General features: G+C 41.3%; 1 long non-coding RNA gene across 1 annotated transcript; it reads left to right on the top strand.

The window, feature by feature from the left end:
* Window positions 1-8,958: 8,958 nt before the first annotated feature.
* On the top strand, window positions 8,959-15,973 carry LOC125612952. The gene is made up of 3 exons (XR_007343436.1): window positions 8,959-9,127; window positions 9,274-9,386; window positions 15,554-15,973. It is a non-coding gene; the product is annotated as an uncharacterized LOC125612952 (long non-coding RNA).
* Window positions 15,974-22,309: the final 6,336 nt, after the last annotated feature.

The raw sequence follows: 22,309 nt of genomic DNA, 5'->3' as shown, positions 1-22,309 counted from the left end.
AAATATGATGTTATAAACATCTTCTTCCTTTATGTGATTTGCCTTTTCACTCTCATAATTGTTTCCCTTTTTAAAAGATAGGAAAAGGGAAGGCAAACTGAACAGAGTCTCCCAACAAGTTAACAGTACACGTGGGAAACACTGATCTGACTGAGATCCCAGGATACAGCTCTATGTTGTAATAATAATAATAATAATAATAAAAGATTTTCAGGTAAAATGGGAGAATTAGTGATCAAATTATATATGTATATATGATAGGGAGACAAGGGAATATTTAAAAGTATATATATATATATGAAATAAAAACAATAAAACTGTATCATACAAAGTAAAATGCATATATCAAGAAATGAGCCAGATATTGAACAACCATCTAAATTATTCAAGTCATATCTATCATTTCCTCAGTTATCTCTTTTTCTCAAAGTTGTAATGCATTTTAATTCATTTTGTCAATATTCTCTTTGAAATATATCAAGACTATAGAAAATGAAACAATAGCATAGTGAAGACATGGGTACCTTCCACCTACTAGAGATTCACATTTTACCACTTTTACTGTGTGTATGTGTGTCTTAAAATAAGAAGCAGACATCATGACACTTTATTTCATAATGTTTTAAGTGGATTTCTACTTCAAATGAGGGAATTTTCCTACATAGTGATACAACCATTATCTCATGTAAAGGGTTTAATATTGATAATACTATTTAACATTTAATCAATATTCAAATTTTCTCCATTTTCCTAATTATGCTTTTTATGAGCTGCTGGTTTCTCTCTCTTTTTTTTTTTTTTCAAATCTAGGATACACTCAAGAGTCATTGAATTTAGTTGACACATTCATTTTCATCTTTTAAAATCTAGAATAGTAGCTTTGCTCTTAGGGGCAGGGAAATGGTCATAAATGACACTACTGAAGAATCCAAGTGTACTGTCCCATGGATTATGCCACTTTCTGGATTTGCCTAGTTGTTTCCTTATGATTATTAAATTCAGTTCAGATGATTTTGTAGACATACACCATACTTTTACTTGGGTTGTCAGTTTTTTTTCCAAACACTGGTAATATATGGGTTGGTTTTAGGTGTTAGTGTGGATAAGGATTTTCTTTCATAAGAGATTTGCTTTTTATATAGCAGCTTTATTTAGATATAATTCACAACCATAAAATTCACCCATTTTAAATATGTAATTCAATGTTTTTTTAGTCTATTTGAAGTTGTGCAGCCATGATCACAATAATTTTAGAATGTCTTCATCATCCCTCAAAAGAAACCTTTGCTCATCCATCACCCTCTGCTCCCCCACCATTACCCCAACTTCCCTCCTCCCCATTGTATGCAACCACCTCCTCTTGCCCTTCCCACTCCCAGCCCTGGGCTTTATCTGTTATCTGCCTCTGTATTTTTACCAATGTGGGACATTTTATATAAGCAGGCCATCCCATAAGTAGTCAGACTTCTTTCACTTAGCATGTTTTCAAGGTTCATTCATGTTGTAGCATGTATCCATAGCTTTATTTCCTTTTATTGTAGAATAATGCTGCATTGCATGGATAGGATATACTACATTTTATTTGCCCATTCTTCCATTTATGAACATTTGGGTTGTTTTTACATTTTGGTCATTATGAGTAATGTGGCCATGAACATTTCTGTACATTTTTTTTTTTTGGTGTATAAATGTATGATTTCAGTTTTCTTGATTAGAAACCCAGGAGTAGAACTGCTGGGTCATACAGTAACTCTGTATTTAACTTTCTGAGGAAGTACCACAAAATACATTTTCCAAAGTGATTGAAACATTTTACAATTCCATGAGAATTGTATGAAGACTCTGTTTTCTCCATATCCTCACCAACACCAGTTATTTTCTGTCTTTTAGATCATTGTCATCCAAGTTGGTGCAAAATGGTATTTCTTAATGTGGTAAAGTATGTGTCTCTCAGCCTAGAAGCCAAAAAATCATCTTTAGTGGGGAAATTGTGACATTCTAATTAGAGACTAGAGCAAGATGACAATATCCACTCTTATTAAAAATTATACTGGAGGAACTAACAAATGTAAACAGACAAAAGACAGAAATTGACAGCAAAAATTTTTGAACAGTAGGAAGTAAAACTATTAGCATTTGCAGATGGTAAAACTACATATCTGGAAAAGTCAAGGGAATGGAAGAATTGTTGAGAACAGTAAAATAATTTAGTATGAATACAGGTTCAAAACTAATAAATACAGAAATCAATATTTTTACATATGCAAATAACATCCATCTAGAAAATTTAATGGGAGAAGCCACCCAGTACACAGATACACCAATATTCATACCAGGAATAAATAAAAAATACCTCTGTAAAGACTCTATTTCCAAATGAAACCACATTCTGAGGTACTGAGAGTCAAGACATATGAATTTGAGAGTGAGGATATAATTCATCCCATAACAGCCTGTATTATGCAAATTCTTTTTTTTTCTGTTTTGTGACAGAAAATTGCTAAGGCTAGCCTCAAACTAGCAATCCTCCTGCCTCAAGTTCCTGCATCACTGGGATTACAGAAGTGAGCCACCACACCTGACTTGCATCCTACAAATTCTGATTTAAAAAAAAAAAACAAAAAACTTTATTATTGTTGTTTCCTACAACAATCTTACATATGAGGTTTTATTTCTTCTCTGAAAGTTGTTTAGGAGACACTTAAATTTCCATATGAAAGGAGCTTTTGCTTTCTGTTCTGTTATCAATGTCTAGTTTTATTGTATTGCAGTTATATAATATCCACACTACATTTACTTTTTGGAATTTATTGAAGATATCTTTATGTGTTAATATGATCAGCATCTAAGAATGTTTTCACAGCATTTGAAAAAACAAAAGCTTAGTATTTTTTAGTCAGTTATGAGATTTAATCAGGTCTATCTCATTAATTGGTTAGATTATTCTATATTCTCACTTGCTTTTGTCCTCTTGGTCAGTTATATACTGAATGAAGTGAATTAAATTCCGCTTCACTAGTGTATATCTGCATATTTCTTGTAACTCCTGTTTTATAAATGCCTGAGCTAAGACAATAGTCTCTAGTCTTTTAGGTTATAGTTATTCTGATATTTGGGAGGGTTTGCATTTCTATACTAATGATTGTTTGTACAGGTGTAACATTATTTTAATACTCTTAACTCTCTATTTCCTAAGTTAGTTTGTTACTAGAAGAAATAATGGAAAAATGTTTTCTTTTTCTTTCCCCTGTTGTGTTTCTTAGTTCCCCTATTTAGCTCAGAAATAAGCCACCACTGATAATCAATAAACATTGATTGTTACTATTTTCTAAAAACAAAACACAATAAAACATACACACAGTATCAAGAAAAAAAGTCTCTGTCCTCCTTTTTCTCGATATCCCAAGTTGTTTGTCTAGAAGTGACCACCCTCTTCCTGGAAAATGTTCTTCCTGGACCAACTAAAGACAGGACTCCTAACACCCCTGAGAAAAAGAATGGCTGTGTCAATGCAGGAGACCTGGCACACACATGTCTCCCCCCCCTCAGGTCCTGATTTCTCTATTGCCCCCAGCTTTGCATGTGGCATAAGACCAACAATAAGAGGGAGAAACTGAACTGTTATCTCTATTAACAACTGTACCACAGGCTTGTCTCACATGCAAAAGTTACAAGGTGCTGGGCCAACACATGTAAGAAAATAGAAGCGAATTTTAGAGACAACCCGAAAAGCTCTATGTGGCCTGTTGCACCTGCCAAACCTACTCTGTAGGCTTGACCAGAAGTGACCAGAAGTCTCAGTGAATGGTTTTGCTTATGCCTATTGAGCCAAAGTATTTGGGTCTGGATAACAAATGACAGAGTCCCTCCATCTATAGACCACATGTGTGAGATGTGATAATTAAGTCATGTCTAGTTAGCCCAGCAATAAGATGACCTTGGCCATCATTAACACAAACGGAAAGCACACATCTTGATCCTGCCATTGATTGGCTGCCTTTGCGGCCACTCCTCCATTTCCTCTCCCTTGAAACACAGACTTCAAGGGTATAAGTTCATTGATCTCAAAAGCTTCTTTTTTTGGTATGTCAGAATTGGATTTTCATGTAGCTTAATTGTTCTCCATTTCATGATCCAATTATTTAGGTCATGATCATTTTGAGGGTCAGAATCAAAATGGACGAAAAGTGCTTTCTAAGTTATGTGATGATATACACATGACAAATACTACCACTATCAAACTTCTTAGCACTTGCTTTCTTTTGGAAAGAAAAAAGAAACAAAATTAAACAGTTCCTTATATTGTTAAAGAGTTTGGTTCATGTAAAAGGATTTCCACCATCCCAGGTACGCATAACAAGAATGTGGGTTCTTGGCTCATGGGAGGACTTGCTTGATGGGAATCAGGATCTGAGCAGGATGTATATCATGTGTGCACAGAAACCCACAAGCACACAATAGTTTCAGGTGACAGCAGTATGTGGGAGGCTCAAAGGACCTTCATTAAAGGGTTAATCAAATTTTCTAATATAAAATTATTTAACTCAAAATTTCACATGTGCATTAAGAGAATTCATGATCTGGGGCTAGGGGTGTAGTTCAGTGTTAGAGCATATGCTTAATATTTTCAAAGCCCTGAATTCAATCCCCAGGAACACACACACACACACACACACACACACAAATTCATGATCTGTTCTCTGTGTCTGAGTGGAGTTCAAACATCCTGCAGCATACCGTTCTCTGTCTAAGGAACAAGTAAAAACACACATTCATTAGGCAACTAAACCTAACAAATACCCCAAACCACCTCCACTCTTCCCACAGCCCCACCTCTTTTATAAAATCGACCTTTAAAAGGGGAAACTCTAGAAATAAGACTCAGAACTTTGGACTCTCCTCTTATTTGGGGGAAATTTTCAAAATATCTCAGTTATACATCCTCTCTCTTTCCCTTGCCTAGAATGAATTGTTCATTTGCCTAATCCTCCCCACCTCCAAAACCCTCCCCCTAGAACTAGAATCAGCACACCTTTTCTATAAGAGCCAGGTAGTGCATATTTTGGACCTTGCAGACTGTATCATCTCTGTTGCAATTTTTTACACAGAGAAGCACCAACATTGCCAGTAACAACATGTAAAGAAGCGGGCCTGGCTGCATCTAATATAATTGTATTCATAGACCGTTTCAGTCAGCTTTTCTATTGCTGTAACCAAAAGACCCGACAAGAACAACTTAGAGAACAGAAAGTTTACTTGGTGCTCATGGTTTTGGAGGTCCCAGTCCATCGACAGCCAAGACCCTTGCTCTGGGTCTGAGATGAGGCAGGACATCATGGCAGAGTGCAGGGTGGAGGAAAGCTATTCAGCTCATGGCCACGTCAGGAAGCAGAGAGGGGAGGGGGAGAAGGGAGGGCAGGGCACATACACTTTTCCAGGGCACATCCCCAGTGACCCACCTTCTCCAGCCACACGCCACCTGCCTACAGCTACCACCAGACAGTACATTCAAATAGGATGAAATGATTAAGTTATAGCTCTCAGAATCTAATCATTTTGCTTCTGAACATTCATTCCTGTATTAACAGGAGCTTTTGGGGACATCTGATATCCAATCCACAATATGGACACTGAAATTTAAGTTCATGTAATTTTTTACTGGTCACAAAATTCTTTTTTTTATTTTCTTTTAACTATTTGAAAAATGTTAAATCATTCTTAGTTACAGGTCATACAAAAATTGTATCAGACCAACATAGTGTGCCCACCCTCCTCTATGTCATGAACATCCTGAGAGAAGGACTGAATCATAATTATCTTACTATCTCCTAAGATACGCCGCAGTGCCTGACAGTAAGGAGACATCCAAAACCGTGACACAAGCAGTGAGAGATGCAGTTCTTGGAATGAACACAGTATGTGTCCATCAGACACAGCACAATGAGACCTTTGTACTGTTCAGTGTGGGTATCGAAGACAGATGTAGGAATAAAGTTGTTGTGTTTTTTTGGGTTTTGTGTTTTTGTTAATCTCCTGACATTTCCAAACACCAGATGTGTGTGGGTTTTTCCCATGCTAATTCTCCAATTCTCCATCAGTGGGATGTCCAACATTTCAATTCAATTCTGTGATTTTCTACCTGAAGTTATCATCAAATCCTACAAGTTAAAGGGCTCAGTCCCACAAGGATGCCTCTACTTCAGATACTAATCATAGGTCCCAGCCACCTGTACTTCTGATAACCGGTTATCAATCAGAGGTTCCCACAACCTTCTCCTAGGGTTCAATAATTTGCTAGAACATCTCACAGAACCCAGGAAGGCATTCTGCTTACATACCAGTTTATTACAGAGGACACAAATGAATAGCCAGATGAAGAGGGACATAAGGCCAGGTCTGGAAGGATGCCAAGTGTAGGAGCTTCTGTCCCCATGGGATTGGGGTACATCACCCACTCAGCATGTGGATGTGTGTGCCAATTCAGAAGCATTCAGGAGGATGGGCAGTATGGAAATTTCATTACATAGGTACAATTGACCAAATGGTTGGCAACTGGTGATTAATTCACTCCATCCCTTTTCCTCTCCTGGGAGGCTAGGGGTGAGGCTGAAGGCTTGTTCTTTCTGACAACCAGCCTGCATCCTGAAACTAGGGACCCATTAAGAGGTGAATGCTCCTATCACCCTATCACCCAGGAAATTCCAAGAGTTTGGGGAACTCTGTACCAGGAACCAGGAACAAAGACAAGATATCTTATTTTTAGATCATAAGCAGCTAACAGCACCACTTTGGAGCCAGGAAGACCTGAGTTTGAATCCCAGCTCCACCACTTCCTTGTTTGGCCCTGGGCAAGCTACTGAGCATCAGGTTGCGTATCTGCAAATAACTGAAAAAAACAAAACAAAACAAACAACAACAACAAAAAAAACACCAATGAAGAGTGGCTAAAGTGCTTAATAGGAAATCTGGATGTAAGAGTTCCAAGGTTGGTTCAGTGGCCTGACGTTGTCACTGAGGTCATACAGACTGTGTCTCTGCCTCTGATATCCAGGGTCATTGACTTTTCATCTTCATGTTGGTCATCAGTGATTGAAAACTTTGAGCACCACACCCACCATGGCCAAGCCAGGAAGGAGGAGACAGAGGAAGGCTAGCTGTCTCCTCTTACACTGTTCCTTCTACTAGGAAGCCATTGTCTTACCTGAGACTCTCTACACATATACCATTAATGTTCTCATTGTCCAGACTGGGTTCCGTGGCCACCCTTATTGCAAGGGAGGCCAGCCTTTATTGGGCAGCAAGAAAGGAGGGAGTTGAGAACAGCTAGGAAGGAGATGTGTCCATCTCACAGCTTGTTATAGGGACAAGTGATGTGATGTATAAAGGGCATTAGCGCATAAATACTCAGTAAATCACAGCTGTGATTATCAGTAGGACAAGTTCAAATATTTTCAGAGTCCTAACATATAATCCCTACCCTTCCAGTGTGAAAACTTAAATTCTCTGATGAAATTATAAAGATTTATACCCTCATTTCACCATAACTCATTTCACATACACATGTCAGTGGGGACTGAAATGCAATTGTGTGCATGTGTGATATTAGGATATTAATATCTTAGTATTGGGGCTGGGATTGTGGCTCAGCGGTAGAGTGCTCGCCTAGCATGTGCAAGGCCCTGAGTTTGATTCTTAGCACCACATAAAAATAAACAAAATAAAGATATTACATCCAATTACAACTAAAATATAAATACTAAAAAATATATCCTAGTATTGATACTGCTCCATCTGGACATGGAGCTACATATATACACATACATATGCATTAAGAATAAGGAGTAACAACCACAAAGAAGAATGAAATTATGGCATTTGCTGGTAAATAGATGGAACTGGAGACTATCATGCTAAGTGAAATAAGCCAATCTCAAAAAAACAAAGGCCGAATGTTCTCTCTGATATATGGATGCTGACACACAATAAAGGGAGGGGAGAGAAAAATAGAAGTTCATTGTATTAGGCAAAAGAAAAGAAAGAGAAGGGAGCAGGGATGGGAATAGGAAAGACAGTGGAATGAATCAGACATATCTTCCTCTGTGCATATATGAATACACAACCAGTGAAACTCCACATCATGTTCAACCACAAGAATGGGATCTTAATTAGAATAAGTCATACTCCATATACGTATAATATGTCAAAATACACTCCACTGTCATGTATATCTAAAAAGAACAAATTTTTCTTAAAAAAAGAATAAGGGGTAAAACCTGGGAATGATACATACGCTCTACTGCCTGCACATGAAGTTAGGTATCCAGCCGCTTCCCCTGTCCGGAAAACCTGAATCATTCTCTGCTCTCTTTCCCTAGTCAGTCAATAAGTCCTGTACGCTTTGGACTGCAGTCTGTCTTCTATTTGTTCTCCTTTCCAGTGCCCAAGCACAACCTTTATCACCTCTTGTCCAGACAATTGCAATAAACTCCTAAGTACTCTCCTGTCTCTGCTTGTCTGCCCCCTACCCAAGCCTCTTGTTAGAGTAATCTTGCTGAAGCAAAGCTCTGAACTGACTATTTTCTTTCTCAAAAACTTTTAATGGCTCCCCCATTGCCTTCAGAGTCTAAACTTAAATGTTATTTAAGGCATTCCCTACCTGCCCGACCTTTTGTGCCTTCTTTTTTCCTTATACGTTTATAATCCAGCTCACTTAGAAACTGTTCTTTGAAGAAATCTCTCCCCCTACCTCTCCTGCATCCATTTAGTTCACACTGATCCATCTCTGCTCTTCTAGACCCTACCTTCAGGGAGGGGAGTAATTTCTACTTTAGCTTACACTGAAAGTCTGTGTTATGAAAGATGACAGGGACCCCAGAATTTTATGAACCATAATTTACACAAAACTATCTGATTAATCAATAAAGCAATCAATAATTCCTTCTGATGTTTTCCTAGACCTGGGACATTTAAATGTGCTGACAACTTACAATTTAAAATCGAAATGCCCCATCAAATGAGCTGGGAGCCAGCAAGCTCAGCTTCTGGACTGGACATGGAAGGGCCCAGCTGGATCTCAGCTGGGTTCTTCCCTCCTCTTTATAGAGACAAGCTTTCACACAGCAGAGAGGTAATGTATTCTGTGCTGCTCCAAAGGGAAGGGGAGCCATTATAGTTGGTGCCAGATGCTGCACCGGGAATACCATTTTGTAGTCCAGTGAGCCCTCCCAGCAGCTCTGTGAGGTAGGCACTCTAATTGTCTCTATTTCCTAGCAGAAATGAGAGATCCAGAAATGAGGAAGCTGTGAAGGTCACAATGCTGGATTCCAAAAGGAGTCTGCCTGACTCTGAAATGCCAACATTTGCGCCTACCCAAGGTCACATAGCAGGTAAGTAACTGAATTGGACAGCTCTGTCAGGAATGCTACAGAACACATCTGTGCAAGTGTCAAAAGGCTAGGCCTGGTGACCTCTGAGAGTCCCTCTCAGTAGAGAGATTCTAGGAGCACATGTTTGACAAGGGCAGTCATAAAAAGTTCCATCCCCACACTGACTATTGGAAGACTTCTCATCATTCAGATAGATCTGGAAATAAAACTCATAAAGGGAAGCTCAGTCATCACTTCTTATCTGACTTGAATTTCAATATTTTTTTTCATTATCTATCTCATTTCTATCTCTCAGCAATGACATCCTTTACGTTTTCCCTATCATGTTTGAATCAGAGGGTTGGGTGCATTGGATTGTTTCAATTATAAGTGCCTTGTCCTTAAAGCCAGATCACAAAATAACAGAAGCATGTGTAACAACTTTTCCTGTGTAATAAACCACCACATAACTTAATGGGTTAGAGATCAGTTTAAGTTTGACTGATCTAGACCAAACTCTTCTAGATTGCACTGCAGGCCAGGGGTTAGATTTGGGACCATTTTACATTGTTCTCAATCTTCTGGAACTAGCATCCATTGCATGTCTTGCAAATGCACAAAAGGAAACCTAGTTACATAAGCCTCTGTTTGAATCATATTCCTAAATAGTCCAGTAACTTAAGTGGCCAATCCCAAAGTCAAGGAATGAAGTTCACTCTGCCCACTATAAGGTAAGGATGAAAATAATGGAACATTGGGCCCAAAACTCAACCCATCACATCATTCAACCAAACATGTACTTATTTCCTACTTCATGTTGAGTTGTATTTCCATCACTAGCAACTTAAAACTGAAATCAACCATGCATTAGTCATACAGCTAGGCATCTGGTTTATCAACATACTTAAGTCATGTTCCAAGATTCTACAAGCTTAAGGTCAAGTGGAGCAGAAAAAGAAGAAAAGCTTGAATTTATTGAATACTTACTATGTTCTAAACACTGTGTTAAGTAAACCCATGGGTACATATACTTGCATCAAGACCTCCCAATAACCCTATGAATAGAACTTCTGAAAATCCACCTTTTAACAGATCATAAAATTGAGGTCCAAAGGAGTTGTTGTGAACACCCAAAGTAACTTGTGAAAAGCCACACATCTAGGAAGCCAAGGATCTAGGCTTCAAATTAGATATAACCCCAAACCCTGTGCCCAACTATAATGCAGAAAATAAGTGTCGTACTATATGTACAGGCACAGTCCTATCAATCATGGGGAGGGAGTGGGGGGGACAGTTGAGTTTTCACAATGGAAGTAGCAAATAAGCTGGGTCTTGAATCATGAATAGACACCCACCACGTGTTTGGGTTAGTGGAAAATGTATTTGCTATGGCTTGATGGGAGAAAAAGGGCACTGTCCAGAAGAAGCAGAGGCTTGGGTGCTTTGGACTGTAGAGAATGAGGCAGGAAATGAAATGGAAAGAGGAGGCTATGCAGGTGATGGAGGACAAGGGGGCTTAAGCTTTGCTTTCAGGAACTGGGGAGCCCTAAGCAAACGTGGTCTGACTGAACTTGAGTTCTAGCAAGAACAGTTTGGCACCAAAGTGGAGGAGATGGGCTTGAGCACGGAAGCCAAAGGACAAAATGCAAATTTTTATGTCTTCCACACAAGTAGCTACTACCAACCTAAGAAGCAGCCCAGGTGGGCCCACAGTAACTGGATACAGCATGCTGAGATCCAAGTGCTGTCAACTGCCCCTGCTGGGGGCGGGGGGGTAGCACGGGTTGCCCTGTTGGAGAGTGGGCCCAAAGATACAGATGTTTTAAGTCTTCAATTTTTTATATCTTAATTTTTAAAATCTGGCCTTCCTTTCAGTCCTTACTTTCCCAAATACGGTCTAACTCGGGAAATGGATGCAGAATTGTTCTTACTCTACACGTGAACTCTTACTGCCCTGAATAAATTTGGACAATTCAGTTGGTGTGGGACCTACCAGCAACCAATTCAAGCATTTAAATCATGCTCATCATTATGGACATATTTATATAATACATATTATACATATACACATACACAATTATAGCTTCATATGTATGTACACAAACATGTATATTCACACCTATATACACACACACAAACAAACATGTATGCATATATTTATATACATGCTTACATGTTTGTGTGTGTATATAGGTGCATGCACACACATACGCACAACACAGAGGAAGCTGCTGCCATCACCGCAACACAGATACTAAAGATCGCAATTATATGGATCGCCCAGGAACCCCGGGTATCTTCTGCCTCTTGCATATTCTTTTTTGTCAAATACAAACCTCCTCTCTAGACTTTTCTCCCATTATCTGACAACTAGGACCCTGGAATTGTCCCCAGGAAGGTGAACAAGGTTGAGCCATGTAGCTTCAGATTTCAAAAGTAAAAGATAAGCCAGGCACAGTGGTACACACTGGAATCCCAGCAGCTCAGGAGGCAGAGGGAGGCAGGAGGAATGCAGATTCAAAGCCAGCATCAGCAACTTTAGCAAGGTTATAAGCACCTTAATAAGACCCTGTCTCAAAATAAAAAATCAAAAGGGCTGGGCATGTGGTTCAGTGGTTAAGCATCCTTGATTCAATCCCTGATACAAAAAAAAAAAAAAAGACAAAAAGTTAAAGATAGATTTTGGTGAGCTGAATGACCAATGAACAGTGTAGCAATGATTTAGTTACTGAAACCTTCCACCCTTGTGTTGATTGTTTTAATTACTAACTATCTGTTCTACCACTCTATTGTTTGAAGGAAAGATATTTCTTCTCTCCCTCCCTCTCCCTTTCCCTCCCTCCCTCTCCCTCTCCCTCTCTTTCACATTCTCTCATTTTCTATGACTAGTTTCCTGTGTGCAAAATGACCACTCTCTCGTTCACATGGCTTCCATTCCTCATCTACTCTTTTGATTTTCTCCCACCGGAAATGTTCCATTTCCTCCCACCAGCTGCTTCTAAGCAATGAAAGCTACAAATACTCCTAGACAGTATCTTAATTATTTAATACCTTTGCAGTCAATTTCCCGAACCTAAGAATGCTGTCCAGAGTCCCCGAGGGCTCTAGGAGCACTCTCCTGGAAACAGAAGGTCTCTCCCACCAGCCGCAGTCCTCAGGGGGTTAAAATCCAGTGGTTTTCTCATCACCTGCGCCTGAATCTACAACTCTGGTTTATCATACTTGTCTGAGGGCCTAGTTCTTGGTTCAGAAAAGGTTTTCAGCTAGATAGTTTGCAACCCAAGAGTACATCTCTAATTCATGGTAGCTTGTTTTATGTATGGCAGCAGTATTCCTAATATCCTTCCTCTCACCTGTTTTTGTGGTGTATTTGTACGTCATTAGCAAAAATTTGTTGAAAAAAAATCTGAATGAACTTCAGACAATTCCTGAAACTATTAGATCAATCCAACAAATATTTATTATATATTTATTACATTGTACACATTTATAACATGTGTAAGACACTGGTCTGCACAAGGGTAATAAGCAAACTCTTTATTGATTTTGTAAATAAAGTTTTATTGGAACACAGCTCTCTTATTCATTTACATGTGGTCTATGGCTGCTTTCAAACTAAAATGACAGTGAGTACTTGGAGCAGGGACCTCATACCCAACAAATCATAAAGTGTTCATGATCTGACCATGACCTGGAAATGGGGTATTTCATAGGAAGTCATCTGGAGAGTCTTACTGGCTCTCACAGCTCATCACAAATACTGGTAACTCCTAAAATCTATAGCTCTGTTTGAACCTCTCTTCAACACCCCCAAATCTCCATATGAATACTTTTTGGACACCTCCACCTGCTATCCCAATATTCTGCAGGCTTCTCAAGCTCATCTCCCCACACGAACCTCTCTTCCTACGGTGTTCCCTTTCTCATTTAAGGCATCACCACCCAGAGATCCCATGTCTCTGTCACCTAGAAGCCAACCTGGATCTCTTTAGCTCCCCATGGAACTGCTGTGAGTTCCTCCAAATACATCTCCTCCTTCCCACTGTTGCCACATCAACCTTCATTTCCTATCTGAACTACTGCACAAGTTCCCCCTTTCCACCCTGAAAGCCCCTCTCAGCCCAAGGATGAGAATCAGCCAAGTCGAGGCACAAAAAAGCAACTCAAAATACATGATTTTTCATATAATTTTGAGAATAGCCCTTACAGCTCTAATATAACAACATCCAACACTTATATCATTTTACTCTGGTCCAGGCAGAGCTCTAGGTAATTTATCAATTTGATCCTCCTAATAAACCTATAAAGTAGGCACTCCAACGGTCTATCTTAAAGATGGGGAATGTCTGACTCGAGTCTGCGTTCTTAACCATGAGCTTGTGCTGAGCTGCCCCTGTTGACCTCAGCTTTATTTATCTTGCCAGGGTCACTAACACTGAACCCAAAGTCAGCTCAGGTGACAACCCCCTCCTTGGCTTGGCTACTCCTCAGGAGAATGTAGAGAATTCTTGCCCAGGGGACCTTACCCTGGCATACCAGGAGAGGGGCTGCCCAACACCAGGCCTCTCCCACCACTGTTCAGATGAAACTTATCATCAAAAGGATGCTCAGACACTCCAGAGCAGCACTTGTGTGGGCAGAACAGAATTACAGGATGGGGCTGAAAGAGTTAGGGCAATAACAACCCTTAGGCAGGCTTTCTCCTGCATTTGTCTAAGATGAAATCCATTACTGAGTTGCCTTTCTGCTCCCAGATCTGTCACTCTACAAGCTTTTATCATGAATAGCAACACACTTAAATATTCAGCAAGTGCCCTGCAGAGCGCTAAATACTGAAAGCACACATAAAGGTCATGGTCTCAATCCCCTTCCTTTTCCCTGGAATTTACAGTTTAAGAGCCAAGACCCCTAAGCTGCACTCTTGATAAAATGTGGCCTACAAATGTAGGCAGCTCTTGCCCTGTTTTTGAAACACTCACTTTCTCCTGTCTTTATTGTGTATAATCTGAAGGAAAATGACATAGTCAATTCATCTGAACCGAATATATTAAGAATTTCTTCTATACCAAGCTCTGTTCTTGGCATCGAAAGGGATAAACAAGAGTAGCAAATATTTCTTATCTTCAAGAAGTATTCTATCTGGCAGTGAGATAAAATATAACATGATACCTGAGGCTGGATATTTTATGAAGAAATGAGGGTTCTTTTAGCTCACAGTTTTGAAAACTGAAAGTTTAAGAGAGGGCAATGCCATCGGTTCAGCCCTTGGCTGCATCACAACACAGCAGATGTCATCATGGCAGGAGCACATGTAAAAGGAGGACTAGTCACAGGGTGAAACAGGAAGCCTGACACCAGGGAGGGGGTTCATCTTGCTCTTTTGTACTAACTCCTTCTACAAGATCAGAATTAATTCCTCTGAGGGTAGTGTTCCCAAGGACCTAACCACCCTCCACTAGGCCACACCTCCTTAAGGTTCCACCACCTCCTTATATCGTCACATTAGAGAGACGAGGCTTCCCACACATGATGCCCTGAGGGACAAACCACATCCAAAGCAAAGCAACTGTATTACCGCCCATAAAACACACACCCACAAGGGATGCCACAGTGAAGCTCACTTCACTGGGTCTCTAAGTTCAGTTCAGTACCATCTCATATAATTCTCACTATATATAATAATCCAGTAAAGCAGGGATTATTTGCTCCATTTTATAAATGAGAAAATTGAGGTTACTCAGAGAAGTCAAGTAACCTTCCCTTAAAGTAGAAAAGCTGGGATTAAATCCTAAATCTGAAGCCCATAGTAAAGGCATCATTGAAGTTTTTCTGTTTCGGTTTTGGTTTGGTTGGTTGTTTGGGTTTTTGCACCCCCAAAAGTGAGTAGAGATGTGAATGAGGGTCACTTGGACTAAAACGTTCTAAGCCCAGGGAAGACCATAAGGGAAATTCTGGATTCAGGGAAGTGTAGGGTGTCCCCAGGGTGGAAGAAAGGGGGACTGTGGTAGAAGTTAGTCTTGAGAGCAAGTTGGGGTCTCGACTGAGTATTGAGGAGGGTTTCACATTTGGTGTCCACTGGTTCCACAATGGTCGTTCCCCCCAAATAGATCATGCTTTAGGACATAAAAACAGCCTTTAAACCAAATCATGTACATCTCCCTCAATACTTTTCCTGTCATCTTTTCTAGCACAACAAAATCTTGAGCAATTTTGGACCCAGCAAACATAGACTTCCCAGGACAGACCGCTTGTCCTTGCCATGGTCCTTCATGCTCTGGTGATGGAGATAGCAGGGGTTCAGCAGCCCTCCAGCTAATCACTTCTCCCTCCGAGAGGAGTAGCTATTGCCTTGCATCTCTGCCTCATCAAAGGAGAACCAAATTGGCTTGTGGGCATTCTACTGGGATTGGTATGTGGCATGTTGCATTAATAGAGTGTTTGAAGTACAGCCTTCAGAAAGTATGCTTCCGTTTGCCACACTTTATCATAATCAGAGACTCAGAGCATCAACCACAAGAAAGAACAGAGTCTGAAGTCTTTATTGAATGAAAGATAGATAAGCAGAGTAGGGCAGGAGAAAGGTTGTAGAAAAGACCCAATTCATGTTTTCAATAACCATGCACATTTCCACAATGTCTTAGGAGCAAGATTATGTCTTACAAGCAAGATGACTCAAGGACGTTGTGGGGAATGAGCGTGAATTGACAAGACAAACTTCCATAGTCTCTGGAGTGATGTGCAAGGGTGACCCCAAAGGTCAAAGGACTCAGATCATAAACTCATAGTGGGAAGGAACAAAAGAGATCAGCTCCTCATGTTAAAACTGGGACAGTTGAAGCTCAGGGAGTATATAGACTTAACCAAGGTCACGCAGGTGGTTGGTGATGGAACAAGACCTGAAGTATCCAGGTTTCCAGCATCTGTTTATGACCTCACGCTGACTTTTAGGAGGACATGACTATGAGCAAACATAAAGGTTTTCAGATGGCAGAAACCAAGGCACGGGTGTAAAAGGCCAGGGAAGTATTCCAGGAGGACACAGAATAAACTGAAGAGGCTTTGAAGAATAGATCCCATTTAAATAAAAGGGGAGCAGAGGACACTGCAGAAAGCAGGGGATGCCCTCCATCTGCCCAGAATGTGCCAAACCTGGCATCTCAATATCAGAACAAAGAGATAAGCAGATTCTTGTGATGAAAAATTGCTACCGCAGTAAAATTAAATCCCCCTTCCCGGAAGAAACATAAGCCCTTGTAAAGACAAGAAACCTAAACCTCTGTGTCCTCACTTAATAGTTTAAAGAAACTTACAAGATCCTTGAAAGGTTGAAGAGAGAAGCGGGGTAGAATTCACTTTTTCTCCCTGCTTAAAGGAATAGTGTTTCCTGCTAACAGCTGTAACACTCAGGAAGCACCAGAGGGTTTCATCCCTGGTAGGGCAGCAGGGCAGGGACAGTTCCCCAGAGCGTGGGAGGGGAATCCAGCTTCCCCAGAGGCTCAGCCAATCACCAGTGGGGGAGGCACTCCAGAAAGCCTGAGACTCCCTCTCAGCTCATTGGCCCATCACCCATCTCCCCCAACTAGGATGGGATGAAGGCTCTAAAACCAAGACACCAAGACAGCCGCTCATGTTGGCCAGCATTCATGAAACAATCGCAGGCGAAAAACGTAGAACCCAGGATGGAGACGTACATAGGAGGAATTACGATTGAAAAGAAAAATGAATGCAGTTGTGTCCAGTTGTCAGGATGTTGGTTGTTTTTGTTTGTTTGGGGGTTTTGTTGTTTGTTTGTTTCCTCTTTTAAAATGATCTTCATTATAATTTTTTGTGACTTAAATAATTAAAACATTTTCAACTGTGCTTGCCTTTCTCTCCAACCCACCCCCAACATACAGGGAGCTGGTAGAAGAAGCAGGCAAAGTTTTTCTCCAGCACTCATTCTCCCACTCCATTTCCCTAATCTCTTCATTTTATATCCTGCATTATCTTTCCCAGGCCTAATTCTTTAACCATTATCTCAAATTACTGATTCTCTCTCTCTTCTTCCTCCTACCACATACTCCCCGAAATATACGGAATACTGGAACTGTCCCAGTCACAGCAGTGCAGCAGCTTACCTGTTGGAGGAAGGTGCAGGCAGATGGGTGGCACCCCCAGGATATATATTCACTTACAGCTGGAAGTCTCCAAAGATGGCCACTGTCAATGCCTGCCTTCTCTGTGGATGTATGCTACTCCCTCCCCTTTTATTTTGGCCAATAAGATGCAGTGGACATGGCATTCCAGGGCTTCCAAGACTAGGTAATAAGAAGCCTTGCAGCTTGCTCTTGCCTCTCTGGGAATACTCATTTGTAGGAGACTGCTTTTGAGAACATGGCTGCCATGCTGAGAGAAGCCCAAGCCAATGGGAGAGGCCAAGTGTAGGTGGTCTATTCAGTTGATAAGTGTTGATAGTCCAACAGCTGGCATCTACCTCCAGGGCATCCTGTCCATCTAGCCCAGTCAAGATGAATCCAGCCACAGCCTCCATATCACTAAAACTGCATGAGAGAGCTCAAGTGAAAGACACCCAGCTGTGCTTCCCCGGTCCACAAAACTGAGAGATAATAACCTGGCACTTGAAGACACCAAGTTTTCAGGTGGTTTGTAATGTAAGATAAAAGGAACATTTTTAAAAAGTGATATGACAATAAAACATTTTCTGTGGTCCTTGATTTGGTGAAAGATACTGGGAAGAATGGTTTTTCTTTTCAATCATTTATTTAATCATTCATTCATTTATTCACACCTCTATGGAAGGCATGGTGCCAGATGCCTTGGGGCAGAGCAAACTGGATCAGAATCAGCCCACACAAACACTATATTTCATCAAAGCCATTGATGTTACATAAAAACAGCATAACTATTTGAATTTGGATGGGCCAGGTGGGTAGGATTGAATGTACATATATTTGAGTGCAAGAGCATTCAAGAAAATGAGAATGGTATAGTCATAGCCACTAATGCAAGACAGCAGATATAGGCAGGAGAAGCATGATAAAGTTCTCCAATTTGATTAGAAAGTAAAGATCTCCACAGAGCAGTAAAGATTGCTGGGTAGGCTGGGGCCTGCCATTTACCAGCTCTCCTTGGTTACCAGTCCTCTGAGCTGCACTGTCAACATATCTCCAAAGTCCAGGGGTCATTGAGATACACACAGTTTGCTACAGACCAGTCACCAATTGTTCCAAGCTGCAAGTTCATTACTTTGCAAAGAGACTGGAGACCAAAGAATGCAGGAATGAAGTCTAAATGAATCTCTAAGGAATTCAAAGTGCACATCTTTCTGTGTGCAAAGTTCAACCCCCAATGCATTTAGGAACTGTAGCGAAGTCTACACTTTCACCACCCATTAATACTGCTGGGCTCAAGAAGGCATTAGGTGGGAGAACACGATCATAGCTCAGAGATAATGGGTGAAAATCATTCTCTAGGGAAAGCTGAAGTGGGAGCTGGACACGTGTTACAGGTATTCCCCCAGTGCTTTAGCTGAGCTGAGTTCCTACCTCTGCTGGTAACTTACAGTATGAACTTGGGTAGGTCACTCTCCCTCAATGAACGTTGGTTTCTCCATATACAGAATGCCGAGATGCTCTGGAGATGTTTTAAACTCTGACACTTCATGATCCTATGAGAGGCATGTTCAGTGACATGGATCAAAGGAGTGAAGTGGGACCTGATTCTCACATGTCAGTCATCAACTTCAAAACACATCCATGACATTGATAAGTTCCAGTGATCTTAACGTTTTGCTGGTGCTGGGCAAGACTTAAGAGTAAGATCAAACCTCAGGTCACTAGATAGCTGACTTTTCCCCAGGGCACCTGGAAACCGTGGCCTCAAGTTTCTCCTTGTATATCCCATTCCTGAGGTCAAACGTCATCATTACAAGCTTAAATGTATTAACCTGTAGATTTAGCCTCTTGCAAAAAGCACTGTCAGAATTCACTAAGAAAGGGAAAATCCTCTGCATCAGACTTTCTCCTCTCCTTTCTGTGGAATATAATGTAACTTCATTTCAATTTATCATACATTTACTTCAGTGGGTTGGAAAAACAATGTTCAGCTTCTTATTAATATTTAAATAGCTCATTAAGAGCTTGTATTTTACTCTAAGAAGCCATGAAGTCCATGATAAAATGTATTACTAGCTCACTGACTACAAGTTGAGTGCTCTCGGCTTTTTAATTTGAGAAGAAAGTAGCAATTTTATTTAAGATTACATGAAACTGTAAGAATCTGGTCCTGATATCCCTGGGTTTGAGTACTGAGATACACTTTCCTATACACCAACGAGGGCTCCCCATCTTGAGGATTGAGATCCAGAAAGAAAGACAGCACTTGATAGCACCAGGATGTGGTTCCCCATGCTGCTTCAGGAATGATGCCGTCTTCACCCCTTGGGGTTGCCATTCCTCACCTGGGTCAATTGAGACAGTGCCATGAACCACCTCCCCCTCTCACTCTCTCTTGCTGGGCTGCCAGATAGAGTTCGGAGAAGAAAATGAAGGTTTCTGCTAGGATGTGCATCACTCTTCATTCTTGACTTGGAGGAAGTAGTGGTGAAATGGAATCTTAAGCAAAGTTTTCTTTGGAACATCCCCTTTGATGTTCCTCCTAATATATGCCCCAAACCATTTCCCTCCTTTGTCCTTTGAACTGGTGACAGTTTGCATAAGCAAGAGCAAGGCTTAATTTGGGAAAGACAGCTGTGATGAAGGAAAGCCTAATTCTCATTCTGAAAGTCCAAGTGCAGTATAACATAGACACCAGAAACTCAAAGTCTGGATTTGAATCTCAGCTTCATCATTATCAGTATGATGTCAGATTACTTAAAATCTCTGTTCATGGGTCCCCTCAAATGTAACATCTCTGTTCATGGGTCCCCTCAAATGTAACTGTCAGGAAAGCTGGCAGTGCTTACCAGGTGGGGATCCTGGGAGGGTTGAGTGATTTCACACATCTCAGCACATGCCCTGTTTCCTACTTATTGCTATAGAGCAGGAAGGAGTTCTGTATCCACCACGATAGCCATAAATCTGAGCTGGTCTCTCATCCACTGACCTCCTAATATTAGGACAGTGGCCAGCCCAGAAGAATAACTTTTCGGGTCCTCTCCACTGGGGAATTGACATAATCAAGAGCAGCTCCTAGCCTCATTCCCATGAGTCAGGGATGCCCAACATGCCACTCTTGGGAAACCAGCACTGACCTCATGGCTGCCCTTTGGAAGTCCTGATTCACAGTCCTCCCAAACTTCTTTGCCACTGAATTTGTAGCCCCAGCACCTGCCTCCAACAACAGGGTCAGGGTCTTTCCAGGTCACAGCTGCCTCCAATGCATACCTGCCTTGGTCTTGAGATAAGATGAAGATGTGAGGGAGGTGTGTGCCCTGTGTGCTCTCATGTCTGCAATCTCCACATTCTAAGGCACCTAGAAGCTTCTGGGACCCTAACGTTCATATCCTTTTTTCCTTCAGTAAGCTTAGGCCTTCTCAAGGGAAACTCTGAGATTATAATACTATACTTACTTTTCTGCCCTTACAAAAATAACAGCACATATTTCCAGGGTTTAATGAGCTCACTGAGCTGTAAAAACACTTGAGAAGAATCAAATGTCCTTTGTAGTTGGTGTGGCCACACCACACACACACACACACGCTCTTCTGTTTTAGACTCTGAAATGTACCAATGTTTGGCATCAGAAATTTCCCTTCATTTCCTTCAACTGACCTAGCAAAGATCTCTCCCTATCTAATCAAAGATGGGCCTTGATTTGCTTTCTACTTTCTCTGTTTCAGAACCTTTATTTTTTAGCCAAGAAAAAGAAAAGAGAAAATTACTAAAGAGCAATAAGGTCTTACTGATCTTCACAAAAAGCCTATGATTTGCTTTCTTCTGATTAAGAGGGGTTAATTTTTCCTTCTCTTTTAACCAACATACTTGAAATTTCTACATAACTTTGTAATCAATGGTGTGGAGTATGGGTACACATGCTTAATCTTTCTCATTAAATACTCCCTTGTGACTTGAACTCTGTTGCCTTCAGAATGAATCTCCGCCACCTCCATCTCCAAAAGGAACAATATACCTTTAGCAAACCAGAGAAAGGCCACTGATAACAGTACTCACTCGCAAGGTTGCCACAAGGACTAAAGGACAGGGGTGCACAAAGCACCTGGTTCAGCACCTGTCATATGGCAGCTAATAGAATACCTCTTGGGGGGGTCTGAAGATGGCAGCGAAGGGAGTGCATTACCCCCGTGTACCGCGTCACTGTGCGGGAGAATGACGAGTTAGAAAGGCTAAAAGCTATCTTGTTAGGAATTTCCAGCAAAATTGGGGTGCTCCAAAACCTAGAGGAAGGATTTCCATCGCATGAGGATCAGCTACGGGGGCTCAAACGCAAGAGATTTGTCCGCACGGAGGGTCACGCTGCTTATTCAGCAAATCGCCCCGCGGCTAGAGTCTGCGGCGCGTGCTGGGAAACGAGGAGATAGCAACGCAAAGATACAGTGCTGCAGTTTCCGCGGGCTTCTGCCAGCTGTGCAATCACCGTACTAAGTGCTGAATTCTGGGTTTGAGACGGGGGGGGGGGGGGGGGGAAGGAAGCGGTCCAATTCGGTTCTCCAGCACCAGTCAGACCACAGAGGAAGCCAGCAGCCACAGTCTTGGAGAGCTGACGTCACCATCCCTGTTTTCGACTGACCGCAGCTCATTCAGCCATAGAACAGGTAATTTCAGGCTGCCATTTGCCTGCGGCTCGCAGACAACTTACTCAGGCTCAGTGATAATTAACCCGCGGAAATTGCTTCTTGGAGCCTGCTCCTATCAGAACATACACCGAGCACGGAGCGGCCGAATTCCGGCTCCCGGAACTGCTCTGGCCCAGGGATAAAGAACCCG

Source organism: Marmota marmota, unplaced genomic scaffold (genome assembly GCF_001458135.2).
Source record: "Marmota marmota marmota unplaced genomic scaffold, marMar, whole genome shotgun sequence".
NCBI classification, from domain to species: Eukaryota; Metazoa; Chordata; class Mammalia; order Rodentia; family Sciuridae; genus Marmota; species Marmota marmota.
The sequence above is the reverse complement of the archived record's forward strand: the minus strand, read 5'-3'. Positions and strand labels throughout refer to the sequence as shown.